An 18,252-nucleotide genomic window follows, 5' to 3' on the forward strand; every position below is an offset into this window, starting at 1 on the left:
TTTTTTTGTGGATCGCTATGAAAAAAAATCACAACCACTCCTAATCTTTCACTGTGCTAGCAACTCAGGTTTTGTCCTCTCCCAACTTCATTTTCCAAATATGGTAATGAGGAGCATTTTTAACTTATCATTTAAAATTGTGGTTAGAAATTTGATTTTAAAAAATGTACTTATCTGGAGGTGTTAGCGTTAATTTATATATTTCTATGTTGATATGACAGACGGTTGGGGTTGAAATGCCATTCTTTCCTTAGACTGAATTTGGACAGGGACTATGTTCATTCTCAAGACTTTTATCAGAGTTAAATTATTACAAAGAGTCCCCATCCCATACTAACCATACAATGATGGTCACCTATTTTTTCAATAAAATCCCCATAAAGATTTTTTTTCATGATGGATGGATAGTTGGCATAAGGGACATGATGGGATCATTTAGACACAACCCATACTGTCACGAAAAAATATTGGATTATTTTCAAAATGTGGATAAAGAAAATCAGTTTAAACTGAGCAACTTATTCTGCAGAGTCATAGAGACCCTGTACATCATTTTCTTTCATCATATAAAGGCAGTTACATCCAGAGAACGCTAGAAGACTTGTGAGACCCAATAATGTTCCTTATTTTACCATTAGGGTAAGTGAAAAGACGTTGTAAAGAACTGTAGAGGATGAAGCTAATATAATTCTAACAGCTGAAAACAAATCACAAATATTGTAGCTAAATTAGAATTGGCTAATCAATTCTTTATTTCTAGTTGTTCTGGAGAATAAAGGGAAGCTACGTAGTCCATCTGCATTACCACCCCCACAGCTTCTTTCCTTGAGATTTTCTTCTCCAAAATCTGTTCATTAATTTTTTTTGACTGGATCTACTCAATCAGACAACATTCATGTGTCCTTGGCTGGAATTTTCAGTCTGACTTATTTTCATAACACTAGAATCAGACCAATTTTCATAATTGGAATATAGCTGTTGAAAATCTGTGCTCGTTTAGCTTTCAGCTCCATTTAATGGAAATGTTTGAACCACAATTACGTTTGGCTTTGCTTCCGCGAGGTACTGATTTACCACTAAGCCCATCGTTTTTGTTGTTTTCTCCTTCAAATGTTGGTGTTGTTGTTGATGCAACTTTCTCCCCTTAGATTTGTTCTTTTTTTTTTTTTTTTCAAATAGAAATACAAATCATTGCTGAGTTGGGGTGGCATTTGCTGTGAATCACATAACAATGATAGATGATAAAACAAAATATTGGCTTGCCAATTATTTTATCTGAGATTGTTTGAAACACCCACTTCCTAAAACTTACAAAAGAAGGCATCACAAACCACTGATCTTTCAGACACAGGAATCAACTTTTTAGCTGATCAGTTGCCTCATGTTTGACCTCTGTTCCCTCTCTTTCTCTCACACTGTGCACCAGATGGCTTTGTACAACAAGCTGTGCACTGTATCTTTATAGTCAGACTCCTGCTCATTTATGATAGTACTGCAGATTCATCAGAGGCATTCTAACAGACATGATGACTCCTGTTTGTACTCGATGGTGTGCAATGTAAACACAAAAGGAAACAGAAATGCTTCCTGTGAGTCTGCAAAGCTACATATCAATTTTCCCTCCCACTGACCCGCAGCTTGACTAAGATGCCTTTCAGGTAGCTAAATGATTCTTATTGTACATCAATAATCAGTTGCTGCAAATCAATTCTTCATTAATTTCGCAGTGGACAGTGCTTATTCCCCCAAAGTGTGCAGTAAGTCTAGTCAAACTTTTGATCGGCATTGCAGGCTTTTTCTTTTCTTTTCCTTTTTTTTTTTCTCAGACACTTCATTCGGCTGACAGGGCTCCTCTACTGCCAAATTATTATAATGTCCTGTCATTCTGACACACGGGGAGGGGAAATTAAAGAAACTGGAAAAAAAATTCCAGGAAACAAATCTTCAAGTGCAGGCCAGAAGCAATGACAAGTACATTCACTGTAGAGTAATGAAGGAACAATTATCTAAATTATACACTCACTCGCCTGAAGTTAAATCTACCAAATGGGCCACTAAAGACCTCTGACCATTTGGAAAATGCATTGAGTCAATTTCGTATTGGCTCTGATGGCTAACAGGGAGTTATTTGTGCATAAAACTACAGGTAATTATTGTCTAAGGATAAAGTAAATGTATTCAGGAATAAGACAAAAGCCAATGAAATTACTAATCAGTTTGAAGAGCAGAAGCTAGCCTGAGCTGACCTGACGTATTAGAGCAAAGATGCTCCACAAACTGCTGACATCACGTGACTTTTGCGTGCAAGTTCAATTTTCTTATACAGTATTCAAAGATAATCTTGTGATTTTTTTTGTTGTTTTTTTTATCAGTTGAACAACATTAAAAACCTGAAGTGCAGTAGGCTCCAATTGCTTTGTCATCTACATCAAGTAAACATCTTCCCTCTTTAACACCTGTTGATAAATAGTCACGACCACAACGGTACGTGCGCTCCTCTTGGACGTTATTGTTTTCTATCACTATTTCTGCTTTTCTTCATATAAATTTTAAGCTTGTTATCCAGGAGTCTGACTATTTCAAGGATGAGAAGGAGTCACTGTGTCTGGCGACATGGTGCGTACCACTCTGACGATGGACCACAGGAAGCGAAGGATGAGAGGAAAACTGATGACAAAATAAAGAGGGAAAGATAATACAAACTATGACCAAAGAGACCAGAACAACTTCCGAAGAAATTAAATGTGAACTATGTGCCACAGTTTACAAATGTTCTGTAGAGGTTTCAAATCTTAAGCTTAACCTTTTGTTGACGTTACGTCTTTATATTTTTTGTTGCACCACAACTCAAAGTGGTGTCCAAGCGGCCTTATTGCTTCACGCAAATTTTTAAGAATAAGGAAAGGCAGCAGCAGTCCGTCTCCCGCTACTGTGTTAACTGTTTTTATTAGTGCGGTCAAAGCATGAAACAAAGAGAGGCATCACAGAAAGTGACTTTGACAGCTCACAATTAAAACTCTATCAGACCAGAAGATCTCATATGCACTCACATAAGAATAGACTCAAAAGTGTGGGAACAAGACAAGTCCTTGGGAATACATAATATAATCAATATTGCCTTCATCAAGAAACATCTGATGTAGCAATAGAAAGAAGAATATATTTAAAAAAAGCCATTCAATGTGAGTCCGACACTCTGTGGCACGAACACCCAAAACAACAGCACACCAAGGGAGTATTTTTTCAGAATGGATTAGAAATTTTCAATGGACAAGTATTATTAAACAGTAGCTCTGTTGATGCAACTTAATGTGATATAATACAGTAGAGGATAAGTAAAAGAGTATCTGTCACTGTTGTAAAAGACTGGGTCAGATGTGTCATAACTGGTAGTTCTCAGGAAGAAATTAATAGTTGCTAATTGAGTACAAAAGTCAGTACTTACAAGTTTTTATTAACCAGTCATTAACTCTGTGATGGCTGCAACTACAGCCACACAAATGCGGTAATATTTAATCACACAATAGGTCAGCCATTCTCATTACATTTATATTTGGATTTCTTTAAGTTTAGGATTTAATTTACAGAATAATTTGGTTTAAGGAAAGGCATAACAATATATTCTGGAATAAGTGCGCACATTTTAGTTTACACTGTTGTGTTCTGCTTGATTTAACCTTTGTTTGTTTTTGAGTCATCTTAGTGCTGGCTGCTCCAGTCCTTCAGGAGAACAGAGGTGGAGAAGGGGTGGAGCCAGCCTATTGAAACTGCAAATTGGTTTACACCACTACTTATCAGCAAGAGGGGGGGGATGGGATTTTCCTTTGTTAGTTATAGTTAGGTTTTTGTGTTTCCCCCTTTGTGTCTTCTATGTGGCCTGATCAGCCAGTATTTAAGTTTCCCCTTTTGTCTCAGTTCAGTAGGTCTGTTTGTTAGCCTGAGTTGAATTTTGTTACTTTGACCTCTTTTATGGGCCCCAAATTCCTAATTTGTTCATTATTGACCCATGTTTGTTGTTCTGGGTTCAATAAAAAAAAACATTTTTGAATCTAAACCTGTGCCTGAATCTCCTTTGACTGCTCAGACCATCACAAACTCCTTAAAAAATGTTTTTATCTGCTGTCTAGTAAAGTTTATTTTTCAGTCAGAAGCTCCAACTCTGATTGTTCAACATCTGCGTAATGAATCGGATCATCAGTTTATTATCACAGAATTGCTAACTAGAAGTTATTCCCTCGTCCATTCTCCATTAACCATGTGTCACCAGGCCATATTCATGTTGCATTCCCCCATTGTGTTATCTTTAATGCAATAAAGCGTGTTTAAGTGCACCAAACTTCACAAAAGAATCGCTCTGTGCATCTGGCAGATAGACAGTCATTACGGCTCTTGTCGTCAGGAGTGAGGCAATTTCCTCTAGCAGCGCTGTTTGGTGGAGAGCAGTGTGCAGAATGATGTTCAAAGGTAAAGGTTAACAGCAGAACTGCAGTTCTTTGTCAGCATCCTGTCGTACCAAGGAGGGAACTGGCTGCAGAGACAGAGCTTCTGGAGCAGTGAGCAGGTGGCCACTTCATTTTTCTCTGTCTAAGACAAATGAGACCAGGCTTAACCAGAGGCTGCGCCGCAGCTCGAGTTACATGACTATACTGGCTGACTCTTGCTAATAGTTGTATCTTTTTACAATAGGATGTTATTTTTTTAGGCATTATTTATTCTATATGCACACTCGGTTTGTGCTACTCCAACAGGAAAATAAAAAAAATAAAAAATCAACAACTATATATCTGAAAAAATTTCTGCACATTAAACACATTCCTGAAAAACTGTAGTAATATCTCAAAGAATGTGTAAATAAATTGGATTTTCTTTCTGAATTGTGCATAAATTTGTCTTACAAACAGTTCTACTAATAAAATGGTGGAGAAAATATATAACATGAAACGTCAATGAGTTACATAAACAGGATTTGAGTGCACAAGTTTGAATCAACTGGGAATGTTCTCTAATGCCCACATGGTCAAAGTTAAGCATTCATTCTCATATTTATAATTACCCTCTTGATAATGCTCAATTAACATTCCTAAGTAAGTTGCAACTCAACCACTTGCTAGAAGTGCAAAATGAGCCTGTATTCATGGCTATAAAAACATATTAAATCAAAACATAATGTGCCTATGTATATTTAAGCCTGAAGGTTAAAATCTGCCAATATTTTGATTACAGAAAATCCACATTACATTGCACCAATGCATACTTGCCCCAACTATACCCTTTTCCTAGACCATTCCTAATTTCTAAAACAGTCATACTAATTATTCTGTCCTGACCAGCTAAGTCCATTAAATCCATACTAAAGATTTTTTTTATTTTTTACTGCTACTAAATACTCCAGAAAATCCTCTGATTCTCCTAAAAAGATTTCATTCTAATGCTGCCTAATTAGAATTCCTATATAGATTATTGTGGGAGCGTTATAAAGCCCCTGTCAGTTTAATCAACATGTAATCAAACAAAAAACTTTCAGGGACTGCAACAAAAATCAGCTATGTAAATGATATCTGCAATGGCCTGAATCGCATAAACAAATCAAATGGACGAGGAGACGAGTTAGAAGATGAGCTAGCATCCAAACGGCCAGTCCAGTAAATAAAATAGTCTGATGCACGAGAGGAGCTGCCTTGGGACGGTGAAAATCAATTAAGTCAGGGGTCTGTTTGCTGTTTAGGAGGGGATGTGTGCTGTTCTTTCCTGATAAGAAAATTTCTATGCTTGATTTGGTTATGCCAAGAGAAGATTATCGCCTGGCAGGAGCCGCGGTAGGCCTTACTCATTAAGTGGTGGGTTACTGCCAATCCTCAAGACCACAGCCAAGGTTCTAAAACATTGCAATGGGTGAGTGAGTGAACATCCCAGAAGTCTGGGACTTTTGGCCAGATTTAGTTTTGCATAACTAAACCTTTAATAAAACAGTTGTGTTGAAAAATGCGACCAAGTTAAAGGACTTAATACCTTTGCAAGGTAGAATAATGTAAAATGTGATCTTAGTGGGTATTTTTTTTGCTGATTCCATCTTCACTTGTTTGAGTGCAAATAGTCCAAATCTCTGGATTTTGTCAGTGAGCTATCCCATCAGGTTCGGTAGCAAGATTTCAATATCAATACAACTGAATTAAGCAATTCACAGAAATGGAAAAAAGGCTGTCATGTGTAATTGGTGTGTGTGGCATTGCACAGAACCACTGGGACGCCGAGTAAATATGACCTGACAGAATGAGAGGAGGGAGAAAAGGCCCTTTTGATCCCTTATTCATCTTTCTCCTGTCACTGATAAGGTTGGTGGGGTTATACAATGGGGGGATGATTTTCCCTGTGGAGAGCTAGAGGCAACACTACATTGTCACGCGCAAAATATGAAAAAGGATAGTGAGGTGCAGAGACACGAGAGAGTGTAGAAGGTTACAGTCAATGAACAATGTTAAATAAGAGCTAAGAAAACATATATTAGCAGAGGTTGAAGAAGAAAAAAAGTGTGTTACGCAAGAAAGTGGATGTACTTAAGTAGCCACTGCCTGGTGTTTGTTCTTTTTGCCTGTATGACTAAAGCTCATAAGATAAATACTCTAAATTAGAAAATTTGACAGTAATGCCTTCATCTCCCCCCCGTCCTCTAATAATGTTGAATTCTTTCAGTAATTGAAAACTGGAAAAATACAAGTGTGTATGTGTGATGTGTGTTGGGGTGAGGAGGGGTGTTTAAAGATGGGTGGGGGAACAGAAAGGGAGAGAAAAGGAGAGACTCTGCTGTTCATTGAAGCATAATTCCATTACAGTAGGTGGCTGCTGTGAAGAGGAACCATTAGAGGTGTAATCAGGATGGATGGATGGGGAAAAGGAGAGACACTTTGAGCAAGGGGAGATCTACAGATGAATGAACCATAGGCTATGACCCATAACATCCCACTGAAGGAAAGACTTCAAGGGAGGAAAATGACACCTGTCACTAAGGGTAATAATAATGATGTCTCCGATGCTTTCTCGTGCCTGCTTTCATTTCTGTGTTTGTGTTTGTGGCTTCATACATAAAACCTAAAATGACTATATTTACCTAAATGCCGTTGTCAAAATGTCTTGATACAGGAAAAGAAATGTTAGTATGTAAACTATTCATTGTGTAAATATAGCACTAACAAAATCTACTGCAATTTAATTGACTCGTGAAAATTAAATGTGTATATTACTGATAATACACAGATATTATCAGTAATGTACACATGATCAAAAGCCATAAAGAGTAATTTATTATTATTTTATAAATGTCAACAAAGAAAATCTGACACTCAGTTTCTCTTTCAGCTGGAGGAAATTGAAGATATTATTGGCTGCAGGTGGAGATCAAAGGGCACTTGGAAGTGGAGTAGCACCTGTCACAGCTCGCTCTGCACAAGATGCCCTCAATGCATGAGGCATGGAGTGCACTGCAGAGAGCACACAACAATCACACAAATAGCTTTGCTACATTTAGTCTTTAGTCAGACAAAGAATCAGAATGAGCTTTATTGGTCAGGTTGGTTCTCACAAACGAGGAATTTGACTTATGTTGCACTGAGTGTCTATTCATACTGTACAGACATTTTAAGCAAAAATAAATACATTTAGTGGAAAGAAAGGACACTACTTGAACACTGTTTTTTGTAGGTTTCACAAAAGTCCTCAATACTTGAATTTTCTTCTGATTTTTCGAGTACACAGTCGGAGTCATTGAATAGTTCATTTGTGATCGGAACTAAAATGGACCAAATCCATTTTAAAATCTCTGTTAGATTAATCATACAGGAACTGAAGTATCCTCCAGCAATTTAACGTCTTTCACTGTTATCTTTGTTGTCTTGTTTTGTAAATCATGCAAAAAATAAAATTCTGTTAAATTTAGCCAAAAGATAGTTCAGACCTTGGTTTCAATTAGTCCAGAGTTCAGATATATATTGACTTGTCCCCTGTTTTGGTTTTGAATTAGCTTACATTCAATCAGTAAGTCAAAAACCAAAACATTGCAGTCAAGATGTGATGTGGAAAATTAAACACACAGCGTGGCATTTGAATCCAAATCAAAGTAAAAACCATGACATTTATTAAGAATTGTTAGCGTTTTAGAAAATGTAAGAAGTAAAATGTCTGGAAAACCAGTTTCCAAAACTAATCTACATGCTTATCATATATAGTTATCCGAATATGGAACAAAATACATAAAAAATATTTACAGACTTTTCAAGATCACAGAGGGATTCTGGGAACAAAAGGAAAAAACATTTATGCAGCTGTAAGGTTTATTTTCTGTGTCAAATCTTTTAGGTAATCTTTTAGAGTGCTGTGGCAACATGCAACTTTACAGACACCTGCACTTTTTCCTACTTTTTAAATAATTTTTCCTGTCTCATCATTTTGTTGTTCTTGCATTGTATACACAATTCATATTCTTTTTGAATCCTTACTTTGGGGTTTTGTTGTAGTTTTACAAAACATAAAATTTAACACAAAATGTCTTTACAAAAATAACCCATAACAAACTTTTATTGCAGCATTTCACAAATGCATTTGAATTGTTTCATGTCATGAACACATGATGCATTTCCCCTGTTAGAGAGAGTTTGAGACCTATTAGTATTTTTTATTGAACTCTGAGAAGAAGATATGAGTTTAAACAAAACTAATACAGCAAAAAAAGTTATAATTTCTGACTTTCTAGATTGGTTGGATTGCAAGAATTGAATTTTCCCCATGCTCAAGAAGCTAGTGCAATCTGTGCATCTAAAACAACCTGCCTTTCATATACACATAGTCAGACATTATGGTCTTGATTAAAATTGCATGTTATTCTTAGATGATTGCACCCAACTGGAATCACATACATACATTTAGCCATTTGAAAGCTGACCAGTTTTATAGTCACAATCAAAACTGTTTCCTCGGGTGAATTTCAAGATCTGAATTTAGACTATCTTTAAGGAGAAATGTGAAAGAGTCTGTCTCATTAGCTAAAAAAGTTTGAAAACCACATAGAAACAAAGTTTTACTACAACATCTAAAGGAGTTGTAGTGAAAATTTAAAGAAAGTGTGGAGAGAAAACATACAACAAGCACATTTAGACAATATTAAATGATCTTGTATCACCAGACAGAGCTTTAGAAAGGCTAACCACTAAGATATTTTTAGTAGTCTGGATTTTTTTTTTGTTTTTGTCTGAAGATCACATAAAAGTTAATAAACCAAACAATTTTGTAAAGAATCTTGATGAAGCTTGTAGATCTTGTTGCCAGATGAATTTAGTGTAGAGGCTTCTACAGTTTACTGTATGTTGAACTGAATACAGGTTTCAAATGTGAGATCACAGAGGACTCAGCTTTTGAAATAAAGTAAAAAAAAAAAAAAAAAAGATTTAATAATGTTTGCAACCAGTTTGAGTCAACAAGCTATAATAGATTAAAAACACTTTATTTGACAGATTGTGAATAAGACTGTCATGACTCCGTCATAAAGATGACATAACATGTCAAGTTGTCATAACGAAGACATTTTGAATAATGTCAACTTTGTATTAAAAGTGTCATTATTTACTGAATGACTCTTTATGACAACAGTCATAAAGATTCATGAAGACTTACTCATATTCATGACAGGTGTTATGTCATGTTTATGACACTGTCATGACAGTCATATTCACAATCAGTCAAATATAGTGTTACCAATTATACTCTATGGAAACAAACTAAAAAGAACCCACTGTGAATCCAGTGCACTATTTTATATAATATAATAATTTGGAAATAAAGGGAAAACATGTATGCAGAAAAACACAGCGTTACTCAGCTCTACTCTTTTTATCTCCTGGCACTGAAGGACATTAAAGGGACAAAGAAAACAGGAGGAAACTGAAGCGTTTCAGAGTGAAATACACTATGTCTACATCAGTAATCGAGGTTTGAGGAGAAGCGTCTTTAGTCACAGAAGAAAACATCTGGCATCACAAATGCCACTAGAATTTAATTTTTATGTTTGATGAGATAAAAAGGAAATTCTTACCTAGCAGTTCTATGACATGTAGGCATAATTCTTGAAGATGGAAAATATTCCAAGCACAACACAACACGAAGCAAGAAACAAAAATAGAAACCACATTAATCTATGATTCCAATTATCAGTTAATTTATGAACTTTACAGAGTTTGTTGTTTTGTTTTTTTGAGAGCTTGAACTTCTTCACCAGCAAGGACCATGCCACAAAGATATGAGTTTAAAGGTTTTTAAGGGAATGGGATAAGAGGAAGGGTCAATTAGGTGTAAGGATGGGTCATATAGGAAAACTTGCTGATGAAGGGTTGGCAGGAGAATTGGCTTCAGACAAAACATCTCGGAAAGAAACAACGAAACTAATGTGAGTGTAACTCAACAAAATCCTGTGCAGTGCATATTGAACATCTGAAAAGTGAGTCATTCCAAGAAGATAACGAGACTGGTGGGTGGTAAGCTAATGAGTAAAAATACAAAGTCCTCAAGCTAGTAAAATTTACATTATTAAGTAGGGTTGTAATAAGTAGGGTGGCGTCAGCAATTGTTGTGTCCTATAAAGTGCAGACCAGCAGGACACTGTGGGGGTGAAATGTTACCTGTGGATAGAATTTTATCGCTTTCATAGAAATCTAATTGTTTGTAACAATTTTTTTTTTATTTAAAACTACATCATTGAACACATTATATTGAATCATAGTAGTCAAACTCAAGTGTTTACGAGTGTTTAATATGCGAGTGCACTGAGTCACTGTGGAAGTTACAACCAAAAGTATTGACATTATTGTTTAATGAATTTAGAGAATAAAACTGTTGTCCAACTCTCTCTTATCTAGCCTTGCATGTTGACACATCTGAAGATGTTTTGAAAGTTAATCTTTTGAGTACAGTGTGTTTGTAATCAAATAAATTATGACGAATTTATAAATGTATTGTAACAGAAACATTTTTTTTTTACTGGTCATTAACCCCTTTGATTTTTTCCAGTCATTCTGTAGTCAGCTGAAAGGTTCCGATACATTTCTTGATTTTAAAGTACTAAATCTGTTTGCATGTTGTGCTTTTCCTGGTTGCCTGTTCTTTGTAAAAGAATAATGTAAAAGGGGATCGTGTTTTATTTTTTTCTTCATCTCACAGTAAACTATTACGCAATAGTTTGGGGGTACCTATAGGCTATATCCTTATTTTTTAAAATCAAAGTCTCAACTTCCCTTATTTAGAGGCTTCAGCAAACTGCTGAGAGGAAGTCTGCATTACTCAACACACAGTGATCGCATAGCATAGTGCATTTATTAAATTTACATTGCAACACAGTGAAGAAAAAACAACAATTCTACACATCAGGGTCATCGTACTGATGCATTCATATATTATAATTTTAACTTTGTAGATTTAGTACCGCTGTCTTTGCAGAAACTGATTTAAAAAAAATATATCATTACCATAGATGATGATGAAGATGATGATGATGAGCATTGTTTAAACATTGCTCTTGTGTGTTTTCACATAGTTTGGCTCAAGGAAACTCTGAAATAAGAACAATGCCGAAACCAGAATAATAAAATATTTAACAGCGTACCAACCATTCAGGCAATAAAACAAATTCAGGTGAACTGCAGTCCAGTCTTTTTCATGAACGTTTTGACTCTCGCTCATTTGCATTGGCGCTATGGCCTTGGATTTAAATGGATGAGAGCAAAATGGTCTAATATGCATTCATTTCGTTGGGGGTGATTTATCGAGTGATAAATATGGAACGGGGCAAAGGTGTTCCATATATAGTTGATCAAACCGCCACTGAATTATGTGACCATCTCAGTCCGGTGGCTGTCCACAGCATTCAGCTGGGGGGTACGCAAGCATCAATTTCAAATGACTCATTCCAGCTGGCAGCGGAGACACGGACGAAGCGGTAGTTGGGTAGTGGGCAGACTTACTCTGTGCTGTTTTTCCCCCCCAACAGACTGATTCATTTGGCTGTAATCCACAGCTCCAAGGCAGCTGTCTTATCTCTGTGGATTGATGAGTTCTACTTGCATCTAATCACACTGACAAAGAGCTACTGTCTGAGACCAAATGGAGTAAAGAACGCACACACACACACACACACACACGCACGCCTTCACAAAATGTGCATGTTACATGCTCTGAACAGATGAATGCCAGCAGGTTGATACGGTTTGAACTCTTACACTGTACTGTACATTGAATCAACACATGCTTCGTTGGCCTCTTGTTTGATTGTGAGATAAAAGGAAAATGCTGTCTGACGGTATCAAAAATTCATGATACACGAATGTAGATTTCATCAAGCTACAATAAGCATGCAGCCACAGAAAGCAAAAATGCTTTGATGTCAAGGAATGCAAATATTTATGACTGAACAAGTAGTTAATGGACACATAGTCAACCTCAGAGCCCACATGAAAGGAACGAATGCTGAACGCTGCTACATGTAAAGGTTTGAGGAGGACTAATTTGACCTTGACATTGGGAAATTTAGATTAAAACAACAACAAAAAAACTATAATAATTTAAAAAACCCTTATGACACTGCAGGAGGAATTCTTGTATTTCCTGTATTTCAACCATTTTTACTTTTTCTAAACTGGCTTGCGTTCTGTTTACATTAATTGTGTCTCTGCGCTGTCACCCTGAATTTTGGTAACTATGGTTATTTGTCAAAATACAGACATTTGAAAACACTCAGGGCTCTGTGATGAGAGAAACAGTTTGAGAGTCTCACTGTGGCTTTGATTTTGAATATTTGTCCCCCTTTGAATGACTCATTTCTCTTTATGAACATTCTCAATTGAGCAAAACAAAATATATTGCTTCAGAGAGTACAACTGCCTCTCAATAAACTAGAATATTGTTGAGAAGTAAATTTATTTCAATAATCATTTCAGAATGTTAAATTGTGTAGCATTATGTACTATAGAGATTCATAACAAAAAGAGAGGTACATTTCCAGTATTAATTTCTAATTTTTCTTTTTTATTTCATTATGGATTATAGACAACAACAACAACATAAAAGTAAGTATCAGAGAAAAGTATATCAGATGAGAGATCAAAATTTTATAAGAAATATTTGTTTACAAAAAAATCATAAAACTTGATATTATTCTGAAACAACACAACAAACCTCTATTAATGTTGTAGAGTGTGTATTTAAAAACTTTTTTTCAAAACCAAACACAGTGATGTTTAGATCTGACAAACTAAAAACAGTGTCACCTGGCAGTACCTCATATTCTCTCATCTGTCTCTCATCGTCCTCTTGACGATACTCCATAAATTATCTGTTGACGTTATGTCATTTGAGCCAATCAACCATAACAAGACCGTAGTCATTGAACAAGGTTTTGGTACATTTAACAATGTAGGTAGGTGCTCCTTTTCCAGCATTTCCTCTGCTTACTGGAAATGCTGGAAAAGGAGTCAGTATTTCCAGTAAGCAGAGTAGAGCATGGTTTGAAACTGAAGACTTCAGAAACCACAGTGGTCCTACACCAGCAGATGAACCAACCCTGAAAATCTTCACTGAACTTCAAGCAACATGGATTCTGTGCCTCCAGACTCTGGGATCATGATTTCCCAATAAAATGCAAACTTTAAGTCAGCCTTAAACAACTAAGCACCAGTCCAGTTACTTTCTTTTTTTCCCCTCAGCCCCAGGAAGACACTTCTAAAGTTTATTCAAGAGTGACTTCACATGGGAAGTGCAACATTTGTGTCCCGTGTGTAGGATTCATTTGTGCATAGTATCTCTTGAAGTGCTGACTCCAGCCTCAGCCCACTCCTTGTCAAACTCCCCCAAATTCTTAAATGGGTTTTACTTGACCACCCTCTCAGGGCTGTGGCTCTCTGTTGTTGATATACATTTTCTGCTACAGGTTTTCCTTCCATTCACCTTGCCATTAGTATGCTTATCCCCCCTGTGGAGGATGCCAGTGACTGTCTTGTGGGCATTTGTCCAGTCAGCAAGTCTGATTGTGTAAGCTACTAATGCAGACTTATAGACCATTTTAAGACTCAGGAACCATTTGCTGGCATTTTAGCTTAATTTTCTGAGTTTCAAGTTGTTAACCTTTTTCTGACCTACAGACTATTGGGTTTGAAAGCTAGAAATATTTTTCTTGTATCTACATACCATAATATATACGGTTCTCTTTCTGATATAAGTGACCAAAATGATCACATTTTTCATGCTTCTCAATTTTTTGAGCTATGTCTCAAGCATATTGTTTGTGAAATAGTACTAGTAGTAGTTAAAGAGCTGACATGTTGCTAAGTAATCAGAAGGTATTTCACTTAAAAGCTTAGCGCTCCTCTGAAAAAGGTCAAAGTTATTAACACAATGAGACTCAGAGGAGTGCAGTGGTCCTTGAGACAAATGTGAGGGTTGACTTATCTAAACCACCTGCCTCACTCTCCTGTGGTATAATGATAATACCACAGCATCTCCAGCTGTGACATGGTGGGACTCCGGAGCTCCAGCTTTCAAGCGTCCTACACATTGCAGTTTTGTTATCATTGTCCTTGTCAGACTAAAGTCAAATACATCCAGGACAAACATCTTAAAGCAAGTTTCATGTGATGACTTAATCACATAAATTAATGCAAATTGTGCAAGTTAAATGTTGTTGTGTGACGTAGCGACACATACATTTGTTTAGTAATTGCATCCTGAAGGTGATCTGATGGGATTAGAAAAGGATTATAAAAAATCACTAGCAAGTCAAAGTAAGGGTATTTTTTAAATTTTTTTTTTACCTTGGAGAAAAAACATATTGCAATGCGTCAGTAGATTTGCTATTCTACTGATTTTTCCTGTTGCTTTTTTTTTTTTTTTTTTTTTTTTTAATCAAACTGCATCTCTGCCAAGATTATCTTATGCAAATCTCAGCCTCTCATCAGACTCTGAATTGCCATTTGTGAAACCCTTAAAATTTCTAGCAATATCGAAATAACCACTTGTTTAGTTAGTAAAATTTTAAAAATGACAGTATTTTTTTTATTTATTTATGTTTGTTAGAGCACATTCAGTAACATAACACAACCAAACAGAAAGGAAACACTGTAAAATTTGAATTAATTCTGTCCCTGCATAAATAGCTGCTCTTCTGTGAAATAATACCTGCACCTGTGGAAAACAAAATAATAATCACATAGGTAAAAAAAAAAAACAACAAAAAAAACAGGATTGCCACTGAATTACTCTCCCTCCTCCTTGAAGGATTTTTGTTTCCTTCAATACAAAAATACAGTGCAACATGCATTATGCATTTTAAAAGTAGAAAACTTTGGTGTTTTTCACTCTGCACAAGCACATTGTGTTTGTGCCCCCAGCCTGAGACACGTTTCTGAATGGTAACACAGTCATACATCTACTGATGCCCTCAAGCAGAGACCTAATTAGTTTCCGAACCCATGTCACTTTGGAAACTTTAGTGTAATTTACGCAGGGCAACAGCTCCTGGAACCGGGCTTTGAGGGAAACCGTGCAGGTATGTTGCTTTTCTGGTTTTCTGTGGTTTGTAGTATTTGTCTTCGATTTAGTTGCCAACCTCCTGACCTCTTATTTCCTCAAGGTACATTTTCATCAATATCTAAGACAAATGTCAATGACCCCAGTCTGACCTGCTGCGCTCCCAGCCACGCGGACATGAACATGCATTTAGGGTAAAGTTTGCATTAGGTGGACGGAGAAGTGTTTGGAGTTAATCCTTTTTAATGCTGGCTTGGCTGCATTCTGGTGCAAGATGTGACTTGTCCTCTAATTAAGCAATCTCATATAGCTCACGGTGACCACTAAAATCAATGATAAATCTAAATTTGCCTGCTTGGAGAGCAGGATGTTAACCAGTTGATTGTGCAGTTTTTAGTCTCCTTTAAAGTTGAACACCAGCCGTAGCATTAAAATCAATAACACATGAAGTGGATGTCATTAATCATCTCATTACAATGGATCATTTTGCTCAGGTAGTTTTGCCTCTGGCATTCATTTGACAATTACTTTGATCACCCATGTAAGCTTTATTGCATACCGCATCAAACCTATTACAGATAACAGCACCCCAATGATGGCAAAGCATGGCAGTCGTGGGATTTTGTTGCTCAAAACAAAAAGTATTCCCTTTCAGTGAAACTCATTTCACTCCTGGCCCCTACCAGCCAGAAATACGCCTAAATTTTGCATGTTAACTCCAGAGGGAAAGGGTCTCTAAATTCCTTTTTGAGATTCAGATGGCAGGTTAAATGGTAGAGCCTTGCTAATGGATATGTTGGGAGGAATACCACAAATAAACGTAAATGAGCTGCTTAAGCAAAATCATTTCAGAATAATTTCCATCCATGTTCTGAATTAATTTAATTAGACTTGACAGTTTAAAGTGTAAAGCATTTGAGAACATTTCAAACAAAACATTAAAATAGTGGTCTTGTGTTTCTCAGTGGGATAATACCGATTGCTTAGGGGTTTCTTTCTTTTCCAGCTTTTCACCACTTCTCTGTGTCATCATAAGATAAAGCACAATAAGAAGCGATCGGCAGATCGTTGGTCACCAAAGGGAAACATTGGGTCCCCGGTTCATTTTAGAAAATAGTGTCATATGTCTAATATTTTATTATTATGCCCTTTATGGCTGCAGTAGGCAATTTTTCTACCGAAAAAATGTTTTTTTGTTTTTTTTTTACATATTTGGTAAAAATGTCACCATGTAATGATGGTATAACATGAGGCAGAAAATATGTAAAAAAACTCAGTCGGAAGTAATCAATCAGAGCCAGAAGGAATGTCCTAGCACTGTCCATCATGCTGGTGACTTTGAAGGGATGTCCCATTTCATATTGCAATTTTTATTCACAACCTCGTGTAACTTCAAAACAGAAGCCGAGGGAACAGGTAGAGCTAACTTGAGAGTGAAAGAAGATTAAAGCAGAGGATGTTAACATTGTAGCTTAGCTTTTTTTTTTACAGTTCATGTTTGAGTATCTCCTGACTTCAGTTTATTCGGTTTTGCTAAACAAACTAATCACAATGTTGTGATTCATATTAGTGTATGCTGTGGAACATCTGAAAACGTTTATGCTCATTTTGAGATTTGTTGAGTTAGGTTTGAGTTTACGATTGAGTTTATAATTAGCTATATTTAAATTTTTCATTATTATTTTCATTTGAACGTGACAGGCTTTTTGAAGAAAAAAAAGTGATGAGGCCTACAAATCTATGGATAAAGCTTTTACTTAGGTGTCTCAAAGCTCCATGTTTATAAGCACCAGCTCATTTGAATGCTGGGATTGACAAATTACCATAGTATTTTATGTTTATTTTAACAATGCACAACTATTTTAGTTTTACCATGTCAAAGTCATAGTATTTGTCCTTGTTTTAGATTTCTTAATCAAAAGGCAGAAGAAAAAACTGCCTCATCACGATGCCTTCAGTGGTCTGTGATACAGCAGCTCAAAATACAGTCTGACAGTGACAATATGCATCTGAAATTTAGGAGGCATTTTCAATTCTAAACAGCATCTGTGTTCAGTTCAGATTTCAGAGGTAATTATTTTACTGATGATGCACAGCTGTGAGAGATTATTATCCCACCAAAGCAGCAAAAATTCCACAAAGCCATGAGAGACTGACTGAAAGTCAAAGAGAATCATGGTAGGCATCCAAAGAGTGAAGACATTTAGGATTCATTTCATCATGAGATCACAAGCCGTCATATAAACATCCTCCATGGCAAAGTAAGTGGGGGGTAACATCTGAACGAGCTGCAGGCTGGCAGAGCGACAGAGAGAGAGAGAGAGAAAGAGGATGAAGAGTCACTTTAGAGCGCCAAGAATAAAAGGAGGACAGTGAAAGGTGAGAGGAATAGAAAGAGGTTGCAGCCACCCACTGGGTGGACAGTGGGGAGATGGTTAGCGTAATCAGTTATTGACCTTTTCATTAAATCACTTCTGAGTCCCTGCTCAGCGGTCCAAAAGAGCCACTTCTATTGTTTATGAAAAAAAAAAGGTAACTGCAGCCTGGTCTTTATGTGGAAGAACTTTTTGTAGAATCAATTATTACAAGTGACAGTGCTGAAGTTGAGTAGAGCATTGATCTTATATAAAACCAATGAAGGTCAATAATAATAATAATAATAATAAAGATTACAATTGTTATATGTAGAGAGCTGGA

Source organism: Gambusia affinis, linkage group LG17 (assembly GCF_019740435.1).
Source record: "Gambusia affinis linkage group LG17, SWU_Gaff_1.0, whole genome shotgun sequence".
Taxonomy (NCBI): Eukaryota; Metazoa; Chordata; class Actinopteri; order Cyprinodontiformes; family Poeciliidae; genus Gambusia; species Gambusia affinis.